Genomic DNA, 12,130 nt, shown 5'->3' with positions numbered 1-12,130 from the left:
AGTTATTACTACTTTATTGGTGGATTCATACCTCTTTCTCACACTCTCTCACTTGTTTTATTTTTACAATTCAGGATGGTACGTAATTCTAGGCTTTATTGACATGTTTTACTTTTAGTTATAACAATCCTTTCCAACAGTCTCACTTGTGTCATGTTTCAGAATTTAAACAGGGATATATTTCACACATGTGTTTTACTCAGCTACTGTAGCTGTACTTTTCAGCCTGCTGCAGGTTATGTACTATTATATTACAGGTGGAACATCTTTATTTCAGACTTATATCATTTTTATTTTTGGATTACAGGCTGCATCACACTTTTGTAATCAAACAATACTTGCAAACTCTCTTACACTGTTACTTGCACTTTTTATTAATAAGTGACTACACTGTACTCTTTTGCAAGCTGTCATACTTATATTTTTTGACAGTTACAGGGAGAGAATTACTAACTTGCCTGGTGGCACAACTGCACCAGCCTATCAGCATAGGCTTGACGTTTCGCAGAACGGACACCTGCAGCTGCAATATAAATGAAGTAATATTGGAATACACATCTCCATAATATCAGCTAGGTTAATTTCTTACATAAATAATTACATGTAACTTACTCAGTAGTGGGGCGTTGGGCATTTGCCGGGCCTCCTGGATCCAACGGTTCAGTTTGTCCTGCTTCCGTCTCTTCAGGTCCGCATGGTGGTGACGGACCTGTTCACCAGTCCTTGGTATTCCTGTGGCACTGGTGAGATCATGTGCCAACCGGTCCCACGCCTCAGCCCTATATGCTCCCCACAGGATTTGGCCCTGCATGAGTTGGGCCTCATGATCATGGATGAGGAGCCAAACCATATATTTGGACTTTTCAATGCCCCACCTCTGTGCTCGGAAGCAACTACCCTCTCCTACACCTGCCATCCTAACTGCAAGTTGGTTCCACAATCGGTTATGCTGTGTATTCTCGCCTATGGGGCTTATATATGCCATTTTTCCCGCATTTATCTGTGATTGGCCATTTTGAATTGTATCAGCTTCACAAAACCAGCTTTGTCATGCTCCTCTTTCCATTCATTCCTATATATATGCTATTACTGCATTTCTAAGAGCAACTGTCATGGCTTAGTGGTTCATTACTTTGACTATGGTGAGTTCGAGCCTGGCCATTGCTTTTTATATTTTATGACTGTCTACACAGGCTAGGAGGTGTGTCTGTGTAAAGGCAGTTTTGATACAGCTTGCTCAACGTTGCCCATCGGTTAGCTTGTTGGCGCGGTGCGCAGCTCCACGCAAACGGGTCATGCTGGTTTACGCGTCGTTTGGCTGTCAGCATGCATATTACACTCAGCTCAGCTACGGGCACATAGTTTCAGCATGTTAGAACTCTGCTCAACCCCGGGCACTCATTTTACATCTGTTAAACCACTGCTCACCTACAGGCATTCATTTTACACCTGTTAAAACACTGCTCACGTACGGGCAGATATACTCAACTTGTTAGAGTGTAGCTCAGCTATAGGCACATCTGACTTTTTTTTTTTTTTTTTTTATTATCTCACATTTCTTCAAAATACATTGCCCATTTCATTACATTTTACATAAAATATAATTTTATATATGTACATATATGTCAGGGAATTGTTTCGTGCTTATTTCACTAAAAATAAAAATTGATATTGTGGGGGCTCGAACCATGACTGCCTCCTCTTCAGCCGATGTTTCTACCGCTATGCTATTGCTTCTTGGCTTACTTTGCATATTTAGTTCTTATATGCTTTTCCACTGACTGCTAACTGTGGCTAAGCACCGGGCACACCCGTGCAAATGAGCGCACTCACAGGCAAACATCTTTAAAACTTATAAAAAAAATATAACATGTTCATTTTTACATTTTATGTTCATAGTCTGTGGGGGCATGTGTTGTGTTTATTCACATTTACACGGACTCTGTCGTGGGGGTTTACTTTCGGGACTTTTACTCTTCTGGGGGCGTGTCCGTTTGCAGGGCTCGCCCTATGGACACTCCCCCTACTGTCTTACATGGACCGTCTTAACCTTAGGTGTGATTCAGCATGCCCTCATGCATATGCATGGCATGCTGACATCACACCGTTTAACTGCAGCTACCGTGTAAGCCTTGTAACTCTTACACGGAGGCTTTGTGAATCCTGCCCCTTCTTAATTCAACAAGCATCATTGCTAATGAAATATGCATGCAGCCAAGGTATGTATCAAATGAAGAGTCCTTCCTTAAGCCTGCAACACAGGCTTGTGGTCACATCTAAATACAATAGGTAAAGAACTGAGTGTGCACAAAAAAAACATTAACTGAAACAGTCACAAGCAGACAATTGTTTGTTGCAGCAGATAAATACAGTGATATATGAGCAAAGGAAAGGCAATCATGACAGACACTGAAGCAGAAGTGGAAGTCAGTAACAGAAGTCATGTAGGTGGTAAACATTATGGTGCAAAGTGAGCTGCTTAATGAAAGATTACATAGAAATATACAGTATAACAATGTACAAGAAAATATGGCCATTTTAATATAGTGAAGTATACTCTAGTAATATGGTATATAAACCATGGAAAGAACTATCATGGAAATGATAAACAGTGACAGAGAAAACCTTCAGACACTGGGTACAATCCAATTTGGTTATGTAAGGGGGCAGGTCATGCCTATTGAATCTATTGGACTTCTTCTTATTTTTCCGTTATTTGTGTTTTAAACTCACAAAAATAGATATAAACCTCCATGTCCCCACTGGATAGCCATTTGGCTCACAGGTAGGACCCAAGAAGCTAGGCTAGGAGTGCACCTCCACAAAGATACCAGTCACTAGTAAAGTCCCTCAAGGCTCTGTACTGGGTTCCTCTCCTTCTTGTCAGGGATTTGGGAACACATGTAGACAGAAAACCTGGTGTTTGTCCGTCATTTGTCTATTAATATAAGGAAATAATTATATACTGCACAACTTATAAGCAAGGGTTTAGCATTTAGGGCCAAGGATGTCATTGCTTCACTGTACTCAGCCCTTATCAGACCAGTCATTGAGAGTAAGGTCCCCTTTGGACTCTACCTGACCAGGCACATGCAAAAACTGGAGCATCCACAGAGGTCCGTCACAAAAAAGAATATATAGCCTAAACAATATATCTTACAAAGACCACATCAAAGCCCTATCCCTGTATTCAGTCTTCTACAGACTGCTGAGAAGCGATTTATGTCCTGCCTACAAATCATCCTGTTATCCCACTCTGATGGACCTGTTACACATCAGCAAAACAAATAGCATCAGGATTACCTGATCTAGAGAGCAAACCTCATCTGCAACATAAATAAGACATGCTAGAGGGAGATGTATGTGTCTCAGAGACTTATCCCTTCTTTGGGACAGGCTTCCCATCAATGTGAAGCTGAGTTTTTCCCTAACACAAATCAAGTGTAACATGGACCAGTGGATAATGAATCAGAAATCTATCCCTGGACTGTCATCTATGTCTCTGGTAGACAGAGGAGACCTATACATAATTGAACACCTATGCCCTGAGCTACATATACCACTTAAAATAACACTAGGGTATTAAAACTTATCAGTAAAACTTGGGAAGCACAGCTAGGCTTAAAAAGCTCCCCAGGGTATTTTTGCTTTGTAAATACCTATGAACCTAGGTGCTGTGGTAGCGTTGTCGCCTCACAGTAAGACACTGTCCGGTTCGATTCTCAGCTAGAGCATCTTCTGCATGGAGATATGCGTGAATGGGCATACCTTCGTTGAAGGTTGTGCGTCAGGGCTGGTAACTCGGCATGTAAAAATCAACTACCAATCATTAGCAGACCGGAGTTCCGCTATGGCGACCCCCTAACCAGGAAAAGCCGAAAGACACAAACAAAAGTACCTATGAACCTATAACAGTAGTAGAATAATGTGATGCAGCCATGCTAACAATAACAGTGTGTTAGCTATGTAACCTTACTGTGCCATAGAGGCAATTAAAATGAAATAATGCGTGTTTTGAGGTTGGTCATTGCAGCAATACAGTCCACAAACCGGTATATCCACATTGGAATGTGAAGGTGAAGCACTGCACACATCATAGTGCACAGGATCAGAAAACACTATACCTGTGAAACGTATCTCAAGTGCAGGCAGAGCACAATAAAAAAGAGCAAGTAACAGTTCTCAAAGGACACAGACCTAGAACTCCCACACTACTGTCATTCAAATGCCTTAACATGGGTAGCCACTGAAGCAGTCATGCTGCAAGTCCCTACAACACATTACACATTGTGCATAACTACACAGATCAATCAAATATGCCCTCCAGTTGACCATCTCAACACTGGTAGGAGAATCTAGATAAATAAGTCATTTTTCAACAGTGCCAATTTCTCCCACATATTGTGTACACACTCATGACAAGATAGGTTTTATTCAGAGGACTACAACTAATGACAACACTAAAACAGAAACACCCATGGGTGAAAATGAATCCCTGTCTATGTCACTGATATGCTCTAGACCCCTTTAGTAGCAGGTCATGCCACAGAAACAGTGGGAGCATTGGTGATTGTTAAAACACATTTCTATGGAATGGAACATTTACTATCAGGATAAACATAATGCATGTACCTTGATTTGAGCACCTGACTTTGTTCAATCATATATTCACCAGAATAGCATATTAGCAAGGCATGCTGATGGAGTACTCATGAAAAAGCTGCCTACAACATATATTTCAGGGGAACAGAATATGTGACACCAGGGTAAACTAAATACCACACAAGGTGTCGAGTTCCTGACATTTTTCAAGGATATATTCACCAGAAGACAGTATTAGCAAGGCATGCTAACAGAATACTAGTGAAGGAGGTGGCTACAAAACTACATTTCAGGGGAACAAAACAGGTGATAGTGTAAATACAATGCACTTATCTGGGTTCAGACTACTGACCTTTCACATTGATATTGCAAATTTATGGTCATAATTAAGATCCACCACAGTAAAAGATATTCTGAAGAGGTGTGAATACACTATAGATGTGTAAAGTTAAAAACAATGCTGCAGACTGTAAAGTGAAGAGAGACAAATGACATAACACAGGTGAGGAGTGAATGCCACCCATGCACACAGTGAATCACTGCATACTTTTAGTAAGGAGTGGAATCTGTCAGATGAGCATATCAAGTTGTCACATTTTACAAGCATACAGCATTATTAGCACACAGTAATGACAGTTTTCAACATTTCACAAGTTAATCTGAACCCCTATTAAAACCACAACAATGATCCAAAATGGAACAAGAAAACCACAACGGCTACAAAAACAGCAGCAAATACATTTATTCCACTCCCTAGAAAGTTTTCATGTAGGATTGCATGTGTCTATGTTTTAAAATGCCCATGTGAGAAAAATGATATAGGTGAAATGAAAAGGATGTCCAAATTTAGAATTCAGGAACATGTGAGGGACATAAAAATAACAATATAGACAGCCCTATAGCTGTTCATTTTAAAGACTGTCATCAAAGTAATTACAAAATGTTGAAATGTAGCATTTTGGAACATATTTATGTAAATTCAGGAGAAATGGTTTTAATTAAGGATAAATTGTATTTTAAAATTTGCCACTTTCTTCCCTAAGGGTCTTAATAATGAACTTAATTGGACATACTTAATTAATTAATTAATTGTTGGGTGGGGTAATCCTGTGCATTCAAAGGTGTATATGGTTTGGTCAAATGTATATTCTCCTTGAATGCATTTGCTAAGGCACTAGAGAGTGGAATAAATGTATTTGTTGCTGTTTCTGTAGCCATTGTGGTTTTCTTTCTTAATTTTGAACCCCTACCTGCCTAACCCAAAGAGTTATAATTGTAGTAGCTACTGATTCCACAGAGCTAGTTACACATCTTTTGTTAGAAAGCACATATTTGGAGGGAGAGTGACAACATCATGGAAGACAGAAAAAATGAACATTGTGAAACAGAGACCAGTAAGATGTAATACCCAAGTCTCAACATAACTTATTGAGAATCTGAATGTCACATTAGGCACACATTGAACCACGGAAGTTGTTACAGTTGAAATAAGAAATACCTACTTGTGTTTATATCAGTATTCCTGTCTGTCATGCATTGAGGCCAAGCTCAGTTGCAGAATGGTCAGAGTATCAATGCAGCTGTAGGCATTTTCTTCAGTTTTGGCCACAGGACATGATCTGTCACTTACCGTTACCTGCATGCTGCTCAATGCCAAGCTCTATGCAATGGTAAACATACAAAGAGTAATATGGCTTTGAGTTAACACTCTCTAATCCATGTGTGACATAATAAATGTGTTACCTAAGATGAGATATTGAGGTAAGGAACAATACACAATGCAAGGTATGCACTAATGGAATGGCAATCATAATGAATTAAGTGATGTACTCCTGATAAATGCTGCATCAGGTGAAGACACAGAGAAAGTCATACTGCACTGTCTAACAACTTACAGTCAAAGGGAATGTTCAAAAGGAAAATCACACAAAGGTGATGACAAAGGGATTGAGCAGTATGGTGATGGACGAGTGACAGAGACATATAAAACACTCTGCAGAGTAACTCATGCTTCTCAGACTGATTTCTTCCATATCAGTGCAGTATTAAGTGCTGCAATAAAGTCTGTCTGTGTTCAACAGCAAGAAATGGCAGTTAAATTACCATTTGCAAAATGATATCAAGGCAAAATGCAAAGTATTGCAATATGTATTTTATATCTTTCTGCAAATGTCATACTTTTAATTGTAGAATGGAATATAGTTGTTAATCAAAGAGAAACATAGGTTCATAGGTTCATAGATTAGTACTAAGCTAACTGCCCTTGCGAGCCATTTTAAGCCTAGCTAATTTTCCCTTGTGAGACTCAAACCCTGCACCTTGTGTTTGCAAGGCAAACACCTTAATCATTAGGCCACCCTCCCAACCCTTAGGCCACCCTCCCAACCCTTATGACACAATATCCCACCTTCATTGGCTTAGAACCATACAATGACTGAATTTGAATGGATTCCTCACATCATTTATTTGTGAAATCATGAAAGTAGTTACAAAATCACATTACCTTATTTTAAGTATGTCAGAGTTGCTTATTGACATGCACTGTCACTAAGATCACTTGTGCAACTAATGGCAAAACCTTAGCACATGCTTGTGACAAGAACTAGCAAAGACTCTGCTGCTTCATGGAAATCGTCATACAATGGATCTCTACAGAAATAACCATTTGTGTTCATAAGCCATTAATGGCCATGTGTGTGTTTGTGATGCCCATCTGTTTCTGGGACAGATTAAAGGTGGGGAATGGGATGATAATACAGAGATGAATATGGGAAGCAAGCACAGGGAAGAACACTAGGTAAGGAATACAGGACTGATTAGGATCGAGGTGGGACAGGACCTGTATCTCTTAACTTCTTCAAAAGCTAATAACATGCATATAAATATATATAATATAGACCTTTCTGGATAATTGCATTATAAGTAGTGTGTTACAGTGACATAACAATGTTATCTGACCAGTTGAACCAAATCAGCTGTTAATACACAAACACAGGTGAAGTGGCAAGTTATGTATGGGTTGTTATGTTTTTTTGTGGGACAGTTGCCTTTTTTCTTTTTTTCAGAGAGGGAAGAATGCCAGGGTATGAAGTCAGGGATGTTAGAAATAGTTAAGAGTGGGAGGTTAGATACCAGGACAAGACAGACATGACAGTGTTGCATCTAGGTATGAAGTCAGGGATATTAGAAATAAGTAAGAGTGGAAAGTTAGGTACCAGGGCAAGACAGACATAACAGACGGTGTTGTCAGTAGACATAACAAGAAGGTGAATATTAGGTATGAGCAATAAACTGTGGTATATTGAAACACATAGCCATCCAGCTTAGACACAGTGGGAAGTGAATCCTCACCCTGGGAGCTGTTATGCGGGGTTCTACCTCAGCAACTGCAGGCAGTGTTGTACAGGGACATGTCTCAACAAGATACTGGAGCATATTTTACATTTGACTGAAGCAGGTATAATATCCTCAGTCAAAAATCCCCCCTCACAAGCTCCACCAGCTTCTGACAGGTGACATAATCACCACCTTCACTGACAAACAACCCAGTGGGTACCATCGTCAGGGGCAGAGTTTCCTGACACAGATGCTACAGGTAGGGCAGGAGGAGTAGAGGCCGGTCTGGCAGGATGTGACCTAAATGTGCTGTGTACCTTTCATTGTGGTGGTGCTGATGCTGTGCTGCTGCAAACTCTGAGGGGGTGATAAACCATGTCAGAGTTGTCACTGCAAAACTTTGCACTGCTGCATAAAATAATTAAAAAAAAAAAGAGAAAATAAAAAATAATAGAATAGGATGGGGAAGACACATAACCAAAGCAGTGCAAATTGCTTTCCACAGTAGTGTTTACTAAGCATACTTTACAGTAATGGAAAATAATAACCACAAGATAAGACACATACATATCTTATATGATCTAAACTGCTTATGCTATTTTCCAAGCACTATGATAAAGGCAGCAAAATAATACATTTAATGCCATTAACACATAAAAGATATGCATTTATGGATTTCTGTGAACTGACCCACCATCCATGAAAATAATTGCCACTGCACATGACAGTTAACATGATGCACCTCTCCACCTATTCAGATGATGATATTCTGATATCACAGTCTTCACCTTTGTACTGTATTAGTGTTTACTGAATAGAAAGACATTACTGTCTACTTTCTTTTTGTTGTATCACTGTCACTTACCACTATTGTAATGAATGGCATGTTGACAAATTAAAAATGTATACCAAACAGTGGACAAATAGGGTGGTGGAACAGACATATGGCAAATATTTTGTGGCATTCTTATGTTTTATTTGATAATCATCAAATACACTCACTGAAATTTAAAATATTTTTAGAGCAAATACAAGTTTATCTTCTTCAGTATTCATGACCCAATTGTCATACTTTCAGTACTATGGCATTTAAAAATACCATCTGATAACATAGGTTCATAGGTTCATAGGTTCATACTAGGCTATCTGCCCTAGGGCATTTATAAGCCTAGCCAGAATGTGTTTGGCTTTCGCCACCCATTTTAAATTAATTTTGCTATGCCCTTTTTCGAGGTTAGTATACTGTGCCTCTGTCTAACAGTGACACAGAAGTGATACCTGGGGTAAACCTACGATCTCCCATCCACTCATCAAGATTCCTCTTGAAGAGAGTCAATGAGGGACTCTGCCTAACCTGGATGGGATTTTATTCCAGAGTGAAGGGAGCCTCTGGGTTATGAATCTGTCCCTCCAGCATGTCCTATTTATTTCAGTGCTGAGGTTCAAGTCTCTCGAGCGCGTAGCTCAATGGGATTTGGATTTTCTGAGGTGCAGCATGTCCATTAATTCCGGGTTGGACATGACTTTATACATCAGGCACAGATCGCCTTTGAGCAGGTGGTATGCCACTGAGTAGAGCTGGAGTTTCTTTAACCGGGCAGCATATGGCATTTGTTTGAGCCCTTTGATCCTCTTGGTGAGGTACTTTTGGGGTCTTTCCAGTTGCTGCAGGTGTCTGGTAAGGTACATCCCAAAAGGGGCATTGTACTCAATTACGGGCCTGATGAGGGATGAGTAAAGAGGCACGATGACCTCCCCTGATCTAGATGTGAATCTCTTCATGATTAGGTGGGCTATATAAAATGTTTTTCTAACCACTTTGGCCATGTGGTTGTCAAATGAGAGATTGCTATCAACTTGGGTCCCCAGGTCCCTAATTACTTCTTCTGTACTTAATGGATTACCACCTATGTGGTAATTTGTGGGCACTTTGTTTTTGCCAAAGGGGATGACTATACACTTTTTGGCATTTAGCTTGAGGCCATGGCTCTGGCACCAGTTGTCTGTTTCTATGAGGCCCTTTTGGAGGATGCTTGTGTCAGCTGGAGAGTGGATTATGGCGCCCAGTTTGCAGTCATCTGTGAACTTTGTCAACCACAGTCCTTCTGTGTTGGCCTGTGCCACTGAGAAATATATACTGAACAAGAGAGGTCCCAGGACTGAGCCTTGTGGGATGCCACTTGTAACTGGTTTGGAGTCTGACATGGTTCCAGCAATTCTAACCATGTGGGTTCTGTCCTTGAGCCAGTTTGCAACCCATCTAGTGACATAGGGGTTTATATTTAAGCTGGTGAGCTTATCTATAATGCCCGAGTGGGGTATTGTATCGAAGGCTTTTGCGAGGTCCAGGTAGGCTGTGTGGACCACCTTCCCCTCATCAATGGCTTTGGTGACTGTTTCAAAGAAATCGACCAGGTTTAAGAGGCAGGATCTACCCTTAACAAAGCTGAACTGGGTAGGATGCAGTGTCTGTAGGTTCCCAGTATCTTTATTTATGAGGTCCATGATGATCCTTTCCATAGCTTTGCAGACCAAGCTAGTCAGGCTTATGGGGCGATAGTTTCCAGGATCCGTTGAGGCACCACCTTTGTGGAGAGGGACCACTGTTGCTGTACGCCACTCTTTGGGTACATATCCTGTAGTAAGGCTGAGATTGAACAGTAGTTTTATGTTTGGGTTTAGCTCTTCTTGGAGCTCACGTAGGACACAGCCCGGGACATCGTCTGGTCCCATTGATGCTGTGTTTTTTGCTTTGGAGAGGGCGTCTCTTACCTGAGCATCTGAGATGTCAGGGGGGCAGCACTCTGCTGGGATAGATATTTTCCCTTTTGGTGGGGAGGGGGGGGAGTTTGTGCTGAACCTGTCAGCTAGGATGTTGGCAATGTCTGTGGGTTTGGTGTATTTTTTGTCATTTTGGACTAATTCTGAGCATATCTGGGAATTCCCACCCAGGTTCCTAACATAACTAAAGAAAGCCTTGTGATTATCCTTAGTGTCCTGTACAATTTTTCTCTTGAAGCTGGCCTTAGACAATTTTATGAGTGCCCGTAGTTGAAGACTTGCCCTTCTGTGGTGGCTGGGACTGAACCTACAGACACCATTATATTTTCAGTGCATATAGACTTAACATAAGGATCACTTTTCTGACTATGTTGATAGAACTATGCAGAATCAATAATCTTTGCATTAACAATCATTCAAATTTCAGATGGGCTGCCAGCCGTGGCAGATGCTGTCTTGCTGCATAAATGTACTTTACCAGTATTGTAGTTGTTACCTTTTTCTATTGAAACACTGACATGTTTTATAAAACTGACCTGTACGTACCCAGACACTCTCAGTCACTCTTGCCACTCCCTATGGACCTCATGATTCCTTTCCATCTCTTCAATAGCGGTGGAGAAAGACAGAGTGTAATAAAAATGTATATGGCACAACTTCCAAGATGGCTGCATACTTAGTAACAGCTTAATTTAATCTCTTCCTGTGTGAAAACAGAAGCTCAGAAAAGAGAGCCAGTGAATTTGTGTTTTGGGGTAAATTTTAGTTACTGGCTAATAAGCACACTGTCTGGATGCCAGCAAAGAAGAAATTCAAAGAACCTGAAAGAAAATCAATCATAAAAAGTGAGCAGAAAACATTGGCTGGGAAGAATCCTGCAGCTGTTCAGCAAAAAGCAGTTCAGTCTCCAGCTTTGATACACAACATGACTTACAGTAGTCCAGAGGAAAAAAATAAGTCAAATGTGCTCAGAACTGATTAAAATAAATGAAACATTGAAGGAGTATATCAACTCAAACAACAAAAGGCTGGGAAAAAAAATGGAAGACCCTTTAAACAGATATTCAGATGAGGTGATAAAACTGCTAAAATCAGAGGTCGGAATGAAGAAAAGGCTGACTGAGAATGAAATTGCTCAAGAAGAGACATTTAAAAATGGTAGAATTAGAGAACAGAGCACACAGAGTTAACCTTAGATTTCTTCTGTACCACAGAAACTGGAAGGAACAGACTATTAATTTTATGAAAGCACAAATAAACAATTGCAATGGTATTACACAGGAGGAGTTTTTCACTGAAAGTGAGCATCGTGTGTATGCTCCAAATCTGGCCATGAGAATGCAGCCAAGACCTTTAATAGTAAAGAGGCAATCCAACCAGGAGAAAAAGCTGAGTCTGACAAATCTGTGGC

The sequence above is a fragment of the Protopterus annectens genome, chromosome 4.part0 (genome assembly GCF_019279795.1).
Source record: "Protopterus annectens isolate FY-2018-M chromosome 4.part0, PAN1.0, whole genome shotgun sequence".
In the NCBI taxonomy this organism is placed as follows: domain Eukaryota; kingdom Metazoa; phylum Chordata; order Ceratodontiformes; family Protopteridae; genus Protopterus; species Protopterus annectens.
This window is presented reverse-complemented; position numbering follows the sequence as displayed.